Raw genomic sequence first — 14113 nt, 5'->3', positions numbered from 1 at the left:
CATACACTACACCACACACAGACCTGACATACACTACACCACACACACCAACCTGACATACACTACACCACACACCGACCTGACATACACTACACCACACACAGACCTGACATACACTACACCACACACACCAACCTGACATACACTACACCACACACAGACCTGATGTACACTACACCACACACACCAACCTGACATACACTACACCACACACCAACCTAACGTACACTACACCACTCACAGGCCTGACATACACTACACTACACAGAGACCTGACATACACTACACCACACACACCAACCTGACATACACTACACCACACACACCGACCTGACATACACTACACCACACACACCGACCTGACATACACTACACCACACACCGACCTGACATACACTACACCACACACACCAACCTGACATACACTGCACCACACACACCAACCTGACATACAATACACCACACACCGACCTGACATACACTACACCACACACCTCAACCTGACATACAATACACCACACACTGACCTGACATACACTGCACCACACACACTAACCTGACATACAATACACCACACACCGACCTGACATACACTACACCACACACACCAACCTGACATACACTACACCACACACACCGACCTGACATACACTACACCACACACCAACCTGACATACACTACACCACACACCGACCTGACATACACTACACCACACACACCAACCTGACATACACTGCACCACACACACCAACCTGACATACAATACACCACACACCGACCTGACATACACTAGACCACACACCCCAACCTGACATACACTACACCACACACCAACCTGACATACACAACACCACACACAGACCTGATATACACTACACCACACACACCAACCTGACGTACACAACACCACACACACCGACCTGACATACACTACACCACACACAGACCTGACATACACTACACCACACACACCAACCTGACATACACTACACCACACACACCACCCTGACATACACTACACCGCACACACCAACCTGACATACAATACACCACACACAGACCTGACATACACAACACCATACACTCCAACCTGACGTACACTACACCACACACCACAACCTGACATACACTACACCACACACAGACCTGACATACACAACACCATACACTCCAACCTGACATACACTACACCACACACCAACCTGACATACACTACACCACACACACCGACCTGACATACACTACACCACACACAGACCTGACATACACTACACCACACAAAGACCTGACATACACTACACCACACACACCAACCTGACAAATAATACACCACACATCGACCTGACATACACTACAACACACACCCCAACCTGACATACACTACACCACACACAGACCTGACATACACTACACCACACACCCCAACCTGACATACACTACACCACACAAAGACCTGACATACACTACACCACACAAAGACCTGACATACACTACACCACACACACCAACCTGACGTACACAACACCACACACACCGACCTGACATACACTACACCACACACAGACCTGACATACACTACACCACACACAGACCTGACATACACTACACCACACACAGACCAGACATACACTACACCACACACACCACCCTGACATACACTACACCGCACACACCAACCTGACATACAATACACCACACACCGACCTGACATACACTACACCACACACAGACCTGACATACACAACACCATACACTCCAACCTGACGTACACTACACCACACACCACAACCTGACATACACTACACCACACACAGACCTGACATACACAACACCATACACTCCAACCTGACATACACTACACCACACACCAACCTGACATACACTACACCACACACACCGACCTGACATACACTACACCACACACAGACCTGACATACACTACACCACACAAAGACCTGACATACACTACACCACACACACCAACCTGACGTACACTACACCACACACACCGACCTGACATACACTACACCACACACAGACCTGACATACACTACACCACACACACCAACCTGACATAGACTACACCACACACACCAACCTGACATACACCACACACCAACCTGACATACACAACACCACACACACCAACCTGACATACACTACACCACACACACCGACCTGACATACACTACACCACACACAGACCTGACATACACTACACCACACACACCAACCTGACATACACTACACCACACACACTGACCTGACATACACTACATCACAAACACCAACCTGACATACACTACACCACACACCAACCTGACGTACACTACACCACACACTCCAACCTGACATACACTACACCACACACCAACCTGACGTACACTACACCACACACCGACCTGACATACACAACACCACACACACTGACCTGACATACACTACATCACACACACCAACCTGACATACACTACACCACACACCAACCTGACGTACACTACACCACACACAGACCTGACATACACTACACCACACACAGACCTGACATACACTACACCACACACAGACCTGACATACACTACACCACACACACCAACCTGACATACACTACACCACACACACCAACCTGACATACACTACACCACACACAGACCTGACATACACTACACCACACACACCACCCTGACATACACTACACCGCACACACCAACCTGACATACAATACACCACACACCGACCTGACATACACTACACCACACACAGACCTGACATACACAACACCATACCACACACCAACCTGACATACACAACACCACACACAGACCTGACATACACTACACCACACACAGACCTGACATACACTACACCACACACACCAACGTGACATACACAACACCACACACCGACCTGACATACACTACACCACACACAGACCTGACATACACTACACCACACACACCAACCTGACATACACTACACCACACACCGACCTGACATACACTACACCACACACAGACCTGACATACACTACACCACACACACCAACCTGACATACACTACACCACACACAGACCTGATGTACACTACACCACACACACCAACCTGACATACACTACACCACACACCAACCTAACGTACACTACACCACACACAGGCCTGACATACACTACACTACACACAGACCTGACATACACTACACCACACACACCAACCTGACATACACTACACCACACACACCGACCTGACATACACTACACCACACACACCGACCTGACATACACTACACCACACACCGACCTGACATACACTACACCACACACACCAACCTGACATACACTGCACCACACACACCAACCTGACATACAATACACCACACACCGACCTGACATACACTACACCACACACCTCAACCTGACATACAATACACCACACACTGACCTGACATACACTGCACCACACACACTAACCTGACATACAATACACCACACACCGACCTGACATACACTACACCACACACACCGACCTGACATACACTACACCACACACCAACCTGACATACAATACACCACACACTGACCTGACATACACTACACCACACACACCGACCTGACATACAATACACCACACACCAACCTGACATACAGTACACCACACACACCGACCTGACATACACTACACCACACACCAACCTGACATACACTACACCACACACCGACCTGACATACACTACACCACTCACACCAACCTGACATACACTGCACCACACACACCAACCTGACATACAATACACCACACACCGACCTGACATACACTAGACCACACACCCCAACCTGACATACACAACACCACACACAGACCTGATATACACTACACCACACACACCAACCTGACGTACACAACACCACACACACCGACCTGACATACACTACACCACACACAGACCTGACATACACTACACCACACACACCAACCTGACATACACTACACCACACACACCAACCTGACATACACTACACCACACACAGACCTGACATACACTACATCACACACACCACCCTGACATACACTACACCGCACACACCAACCTGACATACAATACACCACACACCGACCTGACATACACTACACCACACACAGACCTGACATACACAACACCATACCACACACCAACCTGACATACACAACACCACACACAGACCTGACATACACTACACCACACACAGACCTGACATACACTACACCACACACACCAACCTGACATACACAACACCACACACCGACCTGACATACACTACACCACACACAGACCTGACATACACTACACCACACACACCAACCTGACATGCACTACACCACACACAGACCTGATGTATACTACACCACACACACCAACCTGACATACACTACACCACACACCAACCTGATGTACACTACACCACACACAGGCCTGACAAACACTACACCACACACACCACAACCTGACGTACACTACTCCACACACCGACCTGACATGCACTACATCACACACAGACTTGACATACACAACACCATACACACCAACCGGACAAAGTGTGTCAGGTTGTTGTGAGAGGCGTAGTGTATGTCAGATTGGTGTGTGGTGTGGTATAGTGTACGTCAGGTTGGTGTGTGGTGTAGTGTACATCAGATTGATGTGTGTGGTGTAGTAAACACCACACACAGACCTGACATACACTACACCACACACATCAACCTGACATACACTACACCACACACAGACTTGACATACACTACACCACACACACCAACCTGACATAGACTACACCACACACACCAACCTGACATACACTACACCACACACCAACCTGACATACACAACACCATACACACCAATCTGACATATACTACACTACACACACTAATCTGACATACACTACATACTTTCCATACGCGACATGGTGTCCGCTAACGATTGGAGCTAATTTTCCCTTCAAAAAGTCAAATGGCGCTCCTTCCCTTCCGAGCCCTGCCGTGCGCCCAAACAGTGGTTTATGACCACATATGAGGTATCGGTGTACTCAGGAGAAATTGCCCAACAAATTTTAGGATCCATTTTATCCTGTTGCCCATGTGAAAATGAAAAAATGAGGCTAAAAGAACATTTTTGTTGGAAAAATTAAAATGTCCATTTTTCCTTCCACATTGCTTTAGTTCCTGTGAAGCACCTGAAGAGTTAATGATCTTCTTGAATGTGGTTTTGAGCACCTTGAGGGGTGCAGTTTTTGGAGTGGTGTCACTTTTGGGTGTTCTCTGTCATATTGACCCCTCAAAGTGACTTCAAATGTGAGGTGGTCATCACTAAGAAAAAATGGTGTTGTAAAAATGAAAAATCGCTGGTCAACTTTTAAACCTTATAACTTCCTAACAAAAAATTTTTTTTTCCCAAAATTGTGCTGATGTAAAGTAAACATTTGGAAAATGTTATTTATTAACTATTTTGTGTCACATAACTCTCTGGTTTAATAGAATAAAAATTCAAAATTTGAAAATTGTGAAACTTTCAAAATTTTCACCAAATTTCCAATTTTTTCAAAAATAAATGCAAAAATTATTGACCTAAATTTACCACTAACATGAAGCCCAATATGTGATGAAAAAATTCTCAGAATCGCTAGGATCCGTTGAAGCGTCCTTGATGGGTAAATCAGGAAAATTCTCTTCTGTAGAAGATCTTCACTGAGAGGATCCGATATTGTAGAGACCTGAATGAGAAGAAGATGAGCCGATGTAACATCATAAGAATCCTGTGTAATAATACAATTACTGGAGATAATAAGGGAAACATATGAGGAGATTTATTATCTTACAGGGTTTAGTTTTCCTCCCTGACATCTACTAATAAAACCTATATATTTAGGCCACAGACAACAAGCAGTTTCCTCCTCGGAGTCGGCAGCTGAACACGTTCCTCACAGACTCATCTTCTGTGGCCCAGGCTTTATAGTGAAGGGACTGGAGTGAGGGCCTGTTCCCAGGAGCTAAAATCTGAGGAAAGAGCTAAAAAGCCTTCACTAGACCCCTGTACAGCTGTATAATGAGGCCCAGGCTTTATAGTGAAGGGACAGGAGTGAGGGCCTGTGCCCAGGAGCTACAGTCTGAGGAAAGGACTAAAAAGCCTTCACTAGACTCCTGTACAGCTGTATAATGAGGCCCAGGCTTTATAGTGAAGGAACAGGAGTGAGGGCCTGTGCCCAGGAGCTACAGTCTGAGGAAAGGGCTAAAAAGCCTTCACTAGACCCCTGTACAGCTGTATAATGAGACTCAGGCTTTATAGTGAAGGGACAGGAGTGAGGGCCTGATCCCAGGAGCTACAGTCTGAGGAAAGGACTAAAAAGCCTTCACTAGACTCCTGTACAGCTGTATAATGAGGCCCAGGCTTTATAGTGAAGGAACAGGCGTGAGGGCCTGTGCCCAGGAGCTACAGTCTGAGGAACGGGCTAAAAAGCCTTCACTAGACCCCTGTACAGCTGTATAATGAGGCCCAGGCTTTATAGTGAAGGGACAGGAGTGAGGGCCTGTTCCCAGGAGCTACAGTCTGAGGAAAGGGCTAAAAAGCCTTCACTAGACCCCTGTGCAGCTGTATAATGAGGGCCAGGCTTTATAATGAAGGGACATGAGTGAGGGCCTGTTCCCAGGAGCTACAGTCTGAGGAAAGGGCTAAAAAGCCTTCACTAGACCCCTGTACAGCTGTATAATGAGGCCCAGGCTTTATAGTGAAGGGACAGGAGTGAGGGCCTGTTCCCAGGAGCTACAGTCTGAGGAAAGGGCTAAAAAGCCTTCACTAGACCCCTGTACAGCTGTATAATGAGGCCCAGGCTTTATAGTGAAGGGACAGGAGTGAGGGTCTGTGCCCAGGAGCTACAGTCTGAGGAAAGGGCTAAAAAGCCTTCACTAGACCCCTGTACAGCTGTATAATGAGGCCCAGGCTTTATAGTGAAGGGACAGGAGTGAGGGTCTGTGCCCAGGAGCTACAGTCTGAGGAAAGGGCTAAAAAGCCTTCACTAGACCCCTGTACAGCTGTATAATGAGGCCCAGGCTTTATAGTGAAGGGACAGGAGTGAGGGCCTAATCCCAGGAGCTACAGTCTGAGGAAAGGACTAAAAAGCCTTCACTAGACCCCTGTACAGCTGTATAATGAGGCCCAGGCTTTATAGTGAAGGGACAGGAGTGAGGGCCTAATCCCAGGAGCTACAGTCTGAGGAAAGGGCTAAAAAGCCTTCACTAGACCCCTGTACAGCTGTATAATGAGGCCCAGGCTTTATAGTGAAGGGACAGGAGTGAGGGCCTGTGCCCAGGAGCTACAGTCTGAGGAAAGGGCTAAAAAGCCTTCACTAGACCAATGTACAGCTGTATAATGAGGTCCAGGCTTTATAGTGAAGGGACAGGAGTGAGGGCCTGTTCCCAGGAGCTACAGTCTGAGGAAAGAGCTAAAAAGCCTTCACTAGACCCCTGTACAGCTGTATAATGAGGCCCAGGCTTTATAGTGAAGGGACAGGAGTGAGGGCCTGTGTCCAGGAGCTACAGTCTGAGGAAAGGACTAAAAAGTCTTCACTAGACCACTGTACAGCTGTATAATGAGGCCCAGGCTTTATAGTGAAGGGACAGGAGTGAGGGCCTGATCCCAGGAGCTACAGTCTGAGGAAAGGGCTAAAAAGCCTTCACTAGACCCCTGTACAGCTGTATAATGAGGCCCAGGCTTTATAGTGCAGGGACAGGAGTGAGGGCCTGTGTCCAGGAGCTACAGTCTGAGGAAAGGACTAAAAAGCCTTCACTAGACCACTGTACAGCTGTATAATGAGGCCCAGGCTTTATAGTGAAGGGACAGGAGTGAGGGCCTGTTCCCAGGAGCTGCAGACTGAGGAAAGGGCTAAAAAGCCTTCACTAGACCCCGGTACAGCTGTATAATGAGGCCCAGGCTTTATAGTGAAGGGACAGGAGTGAGGGCCTGTGCCCAGGAGCTACAGCCTGAGGAAAGGGCTAAAAAGCCTTCACTAGACCCCTGTACAGCTGTATAATGAGGCCCAGGCTTTATAGTGAAGGGACTGGAGTGAGGGCCTGTTCCCAGGAGCTAAAATCTGAGGAAAGAGCTAAAAAGCCTTCACTAGACCCCTGTACAGCTGTATAATGAGGCCCAGGCTTTATAGTGAAGGGACAGGAGTGAGGGCCTGTGCCCAGGAGCTACAGTCTGAGGAAAGGACTAAAAAGCCTTCACTAGACTCCTGTACAGCTGTATAATGAGGCCCAGGCTTTATAGTGAAGGAACAGGAGTGAGGGCCTGTGCCCAGGAGCTACAGTCTGAGGAAAGGGCTAAAAAGCCTTCACTAGACCCCTGTACAGCTGTATAATGAGACTCAGGCTTTATAGTGAAGGGACAGGAGTGAGGGCCTGATCCCAGGAGCTACAGTCTGAGGAAAGGACTAAAAAGCCTTCACTAGACTCCTGTACAGCTGTATAATGAGGCCCAGGCTTTATAGTGAAGGAACAGGAGTGAGGGCTTGTGCCCAGGAGCTACAGTCTGAGGAACGGGCTAAAAAGCCTTCACTAGACCCCTGTACAGCTGTATAATGAGGCCCAGGCTTTATAGTGAAGGGACAGGAGTGAGGGCCTGTTCCCAGGAGCTACAGTCTGAGGAAAGGGCTAAAAAGCCTTCACTAGACCCCTGTGCAGCTGTATAATGAGGGCCAGGCTTTATAATGAAGGGACATAAGTGAGGGCCTATTCCCAGGAGCTACAGTCTGAGGAAAGGGCTAAAAAGCCTTCACTAGACCCCTGTACAGCTGTATAATGAGGCCCAGGCTTTATAGTGAAGGGACAGGAGTGAGTGCCTGTGCCCAGGAGCTACAGTCTGAGGAAAGGGCTAAAAAGCCTTCACTAGACCCCTGTACAGCTGTATAATGAGGCCCAGGCTTTATAGTGAAGGGACAGGAGTGAGGGTCTGTGCCCAGGAGCTACAGTCTGAGGAAAGGGCTAAAAAGCCTTCACTAGACCCCTGTACAGCTGTATAATGAGGCCCAGGCTTTATAGTGAAGGGACAGGAGTGAGGGCCTAATCCCAGGAGCTACAGTCTGAGGAAAGGACTAAAAAGCCTTCACTAGACCCCTGTACAGCTGTATAATGAGGCCCAGGCTTTATAGTGAAGGGACAGGAGTGAGGGCCTAATCCCAGGAGCTACAGTCTGAGGAAAGGGCTAAAAAGCCTTCACTAGACCCCTGTGCAGCTGTATAATGAGGGCCAGGCTTTATAATGAAGGGACATAAGTGAGGGCCTATTCCCAGGAGCTACAGTCTGAGGAAAGGGCTAAAAAGCCTTCACTAGACCCCTGTACAGCTGTATAATGAGGCCCAGGCTTTATAGTGAAGGGACAGGAGTGAGTGCCTGTGCCCAGGAGCTACAGTCTGAGGAAAGGGCTAAAAAGCCTTCACTAGACCCCTGTACAGCTGTATAATGAGGCCCAGGCTTTATAGTGAAGGGACAGGAGTGAGGGTCTGTGCCCAGGAGCTACAGTCTGAGGAAAGGGCTAAAAAGCCTTCACTAGACCCCTGTACAGCTGTATAATGAGGCCCAGGCTTTATAGTGAAGGGACAGGAGTGAGGGCCTAATCCCAGGAGATACAGTCTGAGGAAAGGACTAAAAAGCCTTCACTAGACCCCTGTACAGCTGTATAATGAGGCCCAGGCTTTATAGTGAAGGGACAGGAGTGAGGGCCTAATCCCAGGAGCTACAGTCTGAGGAAAGGGCTAAAAAGCCTTCACTAGACCCCTGTACAGCTGTATAATGAGGCCCAGGCTTTATAGTGAAGGGACAGGAGTGAGGGCCTGTGCCCAGGAGCTACAGTCTGAGGAAAGGGCTAAAAAGCCTTCACTAGACCAATGTACAGCTGTATAATGAGGCCCAGGCTTTATAGTGAAGGTACAGGAGTGAGGGCCTGTTCCCAGGAGCTACAGTCTGAGGAAAGAGCTAAAAAGCCTTCACTAGACCCCTGTACAGCTGTATAATGAGGCCCAGGCTTTATAGTGAAGGGACAGGAGTGAGGGCCTGTGTCCAGGAGCTACAGTCTGAGGAAAGGACTAAAAAGTCTTGACTAGACCACTGTACAGCTGTATAATGAGGCCCAGGCTTTATAGTGAAGGGACAGGAGTGAGGGCCTGATCCCAGGAGCTACAGTCTGAGGAAAGGGCTAAAAAGCCTTCACTAGACCCCTGTACAGCTGTATAATGAGGCCCAGGCTTTATAGTGCAGGGACAGGAGTGAGGGCCTGTGTCCAGGAGCTACAGTCTGAGGAAAGGACTAAAAAGCCTTCACTAGACCACTGTACAGCTGTATAATGAGGCCCAGGCTTTATAGTGAAGGGACAGGAGTGAGGGCCTGATCCCAGGAGCTACAGTCTGAGGAAAGGGCTAAAAAGCCTTCACTAGACCCCTGTACAGCTGTATAATGAGGCCCAGGCTTTATAGTGAAGGGACAGGAGTGAGGGCCTGTTCCCAGGAGCTACAGTCTGAGGAAAGAGCTAAAAAGCCTTCACTAGACCCCTGTACAGCTGTATAATGAGGCCCAGGCTTTATAGTGAAGGGACAGGAGGGAGAAAAGTGGGGAAAGGAGCCAGAAGAGCCGGACTGCCCATCACTAACCTGCAGAGCCGCACTCCACATATATGGCTGCTCTGTGCACAGGACCTGTGATGAGGTCACAGGAGGGGAGGAGTCAGGGGTCACATGATCTCCGGAGTGCAGACCTCCATGGAGCCTTCTCCTCAGTCAGTGACATTCCCGCCATTATTCGCCCCTCACTACTGGCACAATTACCCCGCGCCGCCTTCTCTACACAGTGTTATGTGTGGAATGTAACGTGTGATTTCTCTGGAGGGAAATAGACCCCACACAGGAGGGAATTCTCACCAGTTACCGGCCGTCTACTATATGGCGGCATATGACTGTGCTATCGACTCCACACCAGGAGCTAAAATGCCCAAATCTTGGTTATTTCCCCCCTTCCAGAGTCCGGCTGAGGCCGGGGTCACACTCGGGAGAAACTCGCCCGAGTCTCGCTCCTCAGTGCCCTTGTGGATTAGCCTCTGTAGGGGAAACGACACCGGCTGTCAGGGACAGGGGGCCCCAACATAAATCCAATATTCATTGTAAGAAAACCCAACCTGATGCTGCCATTTGGGGTAACCAATGCTCCGGCAGTCTGTGACAATGTCAGTAATTATATTTTTCTCACTGATTGGTAGATTTGTGGTAATTTTCCTGGATGATATAGTGAGTTACTCCCGTCCTCTGGAGGAGCATGCTGAGCATGTCAGACAGGGTCTCCAGGTTCTACGTGACAACTATTTATTTGGTAACCTGGAGAAATGACAAATTGTGGTCCAGCAGGTCCAGTTCTCAGGACATTAGGCTTCTGCATTGGGGTCTCAGATGGACCCCGTTACGGTCCCAGCAGTCGCTTCATTGGTTTGGACTATAAGCCGCACTGGACCATAAGACGCACCCCAAATTTTCAGAAGGATAATGGGGCAAAAGTTAATGTGTCAAATGGGGGTCTGTCCCACAGTCTGAATTCAGTAAACCCGGGGGGGATCGACAGCGCTGGTGGAGCTGGGTCACAGGAGGTGTTCGGTGATCCGGTGATGATCTGACTTATCCCAGGCTGGTGCAGCAGGAGCCTCTGTAACATCTGTAATCTCACTGAGGCCATTTGGAGTAAGGGGGTTTAGTTTATAAATCCAGAAGATTTCTTCCCGATGTACTTGTCCAATGCGATTCTGACCCTGCGAGGGAATCTCCTCTGTGGGGAATATTCTCAGTTGTGTGGAATCTTTCTGGTGTTTGATGGTGCAGTGACGTGAAAGCCCATGTTGGAGAAAACCCTATGGAGTATTGGGACGGTGTGAGTTCAGCCTTTTGTGGGGGGGTTGGGTCGTCCTTCCCACATATAATTTCTGGTATGAGCATATAATCACGTGTGTAACATAACTGGTGGAACATGACATGGGAGTTTTGATCAGGAAAATTTCACCAGTAGAAATAAGGGTGAGATCAGAGAGACCATGGCAGATAATATTCACACCTAAGAAATCTAAGTTATTCTGTGCAAATTGTGAATAAATCTCATATTAACCTTATTCTCCTTGTTATATATTTAATGAAATCATTAACCCCTTTCTGTCCCAGCCCACACCAGAAACACATCATCCACATACCGGTGGTCCGCACAGAGGTATCAGGTGGGGGTTTACACTATAAATATATTTATTTTCAAAGTCTGACAAGAACAAAGTAGTGAGACTGCAGCATCCGGCTCCCCCATCGCTGTCCCCGTCATCTGGGTGTACCAGCTGCCCCCAAAAGAGAAGGCCTTATGGGACAATATAACATTCAGGCTTTCCAGGATGAATCCAATATAGTCATCTGTTTCAGCAGTGTTTTTCATAGATTTTTTATTGCTTCCAGTCCTGTGATTTGTGGAATTCGTGCGTACAAGCTCCCGACGTCGATCAAAGCCAATTTATAACCCTCCTGCCAATCTATACCGGACCCAATTCTCTATAAATCTCCGGTGTCCTTGATGTGAGCAGGTGCTATTCTCAGTAATGGTCTCAGACACCGGTCTATAAATGTAGATAAAGATTCTGTTACTGATCCGACCCCGCACACTATCGGGCGGCCTGGTGGGGGCGCTGCGTCTTTGTGGACTTTAGGAATATAATACCAATGCGGCTTGTGTGGAAATTCAGGGAAGAGTTTCTCTGGTATTTCTTAGACAATCGTCCCTTCTCTATGTGAAATCTCAGAGAAGATCTTAGTTGTTCCTTCTCGTTATTTGTGGGATCAGCGCTTGCTTTTCTCTGTGCTGCTCTCTGATCGCTGTCTTTCTGCTCCTTACTATATTGTCCATTGCTATTAACACTACATTATTGCCTTTATCGGCTTCTCTAATAACAGGATCTTGGCAGTTTTTATCTCCTTCAGTGCTCGCTGTTCTTTTTTGTTACATTATCTGTTGTTTTTGTACAGCACTGCCTGTGTGTCTTTTACCCCTCTGTAAAAAACATAAAAACAATTAACCCGATCAGTAAACACCGGAAATAGAAAAAATGTGAGAATGACAAAATTACGTATTTATGGATGGCACAATTCCACAAAAAATGCTGTAACGAGCGATCACAATTGTACTAATAAAAACGTTATCTCGTCCTGCAAAAAATAATCCATCATACAGCTCCACCGGAGGAAAATAACAATGTTACGGGACTCGGAAAATGGAGAAACTGCTCCAAAAATGTTTCTTTCCAAACCTCAGATTTTTTTTCTCCATTAAAATAATAAAAACTGGACATGTTTGGTGTTGCCGTAATCATAGTGATGAGGAGAATCATATTACATGGTCAATTATACCACAAAATGTACAAAAACAATTCACAAAAAACAATGTCAGAATTGTTTTTTACACAATTTCACTGCACTTGGAATTTTTCCCTCATTTTTGAGTACACTATGTGGTAAAATTAAGGGAGTCATTGAAAAGTACAACTCGCCCCCCAAAAATCAAGCCCTCATATGTCTATGTGGCCAGAGAGATAAAGAGTTATGGCTCTGGGAAGAAGGGAGGGAAAAAACAGAAACAAAAGAACGAAAATGTCCCGCAGCATGAAGGGGTTAATTGCGTCTTTCTGCCACTTACAGGGAAAGTTAGAAATTAGTTGTGTCAGTTCCGCGTTATGTTCATGGCTTCTGATTTAGAGGAGTTGACTATAAAATTCCTTCCATGGCCGAATTCTCCGAATTCCTTTATTACAGAGGAAAATGAGACCATTGAGGGTGAAACATAGAGCCACATGTCACCTGTGTATAGAGCGAGTGTATAGAGCTGTTTTTCCTCGTCCCATTATTGATAGATGATGTGTCAGATAGAAGGCCGTCTCCCCTAATTATCATTTTAGGGTCAGTGTATAAGGAGAGAATGATAGATAACAAGAAAAGGCCCAACCCAATATGTCGTAGGGTGACCTTCAGGAAAGTCCGGGCACTATGTCCAACGCTTCTTCAGTGTCGGCAGAAACAAGGCACATTG

The sequence above is a fragment of the Dendrobates tinctorius genome, unplaced genomic scaffold (genome assembly GCF_039654945.1).
Source record: "Dendrobates tinctorius isolate UK_male_01 unplaced genomic scaffold, ASM3965494v1 ptg000366l, whole genome shotgun sequence".
Classification (NCBI taxonomy): Eukaryota; Metazoa; Chordata; class Amphibia; order Anura; family Dendrobatidae; genus Dendrobates; species Dendrobates tinctorius.
This window is presented reverse-complemented; position numbering follows the sequence as displayed.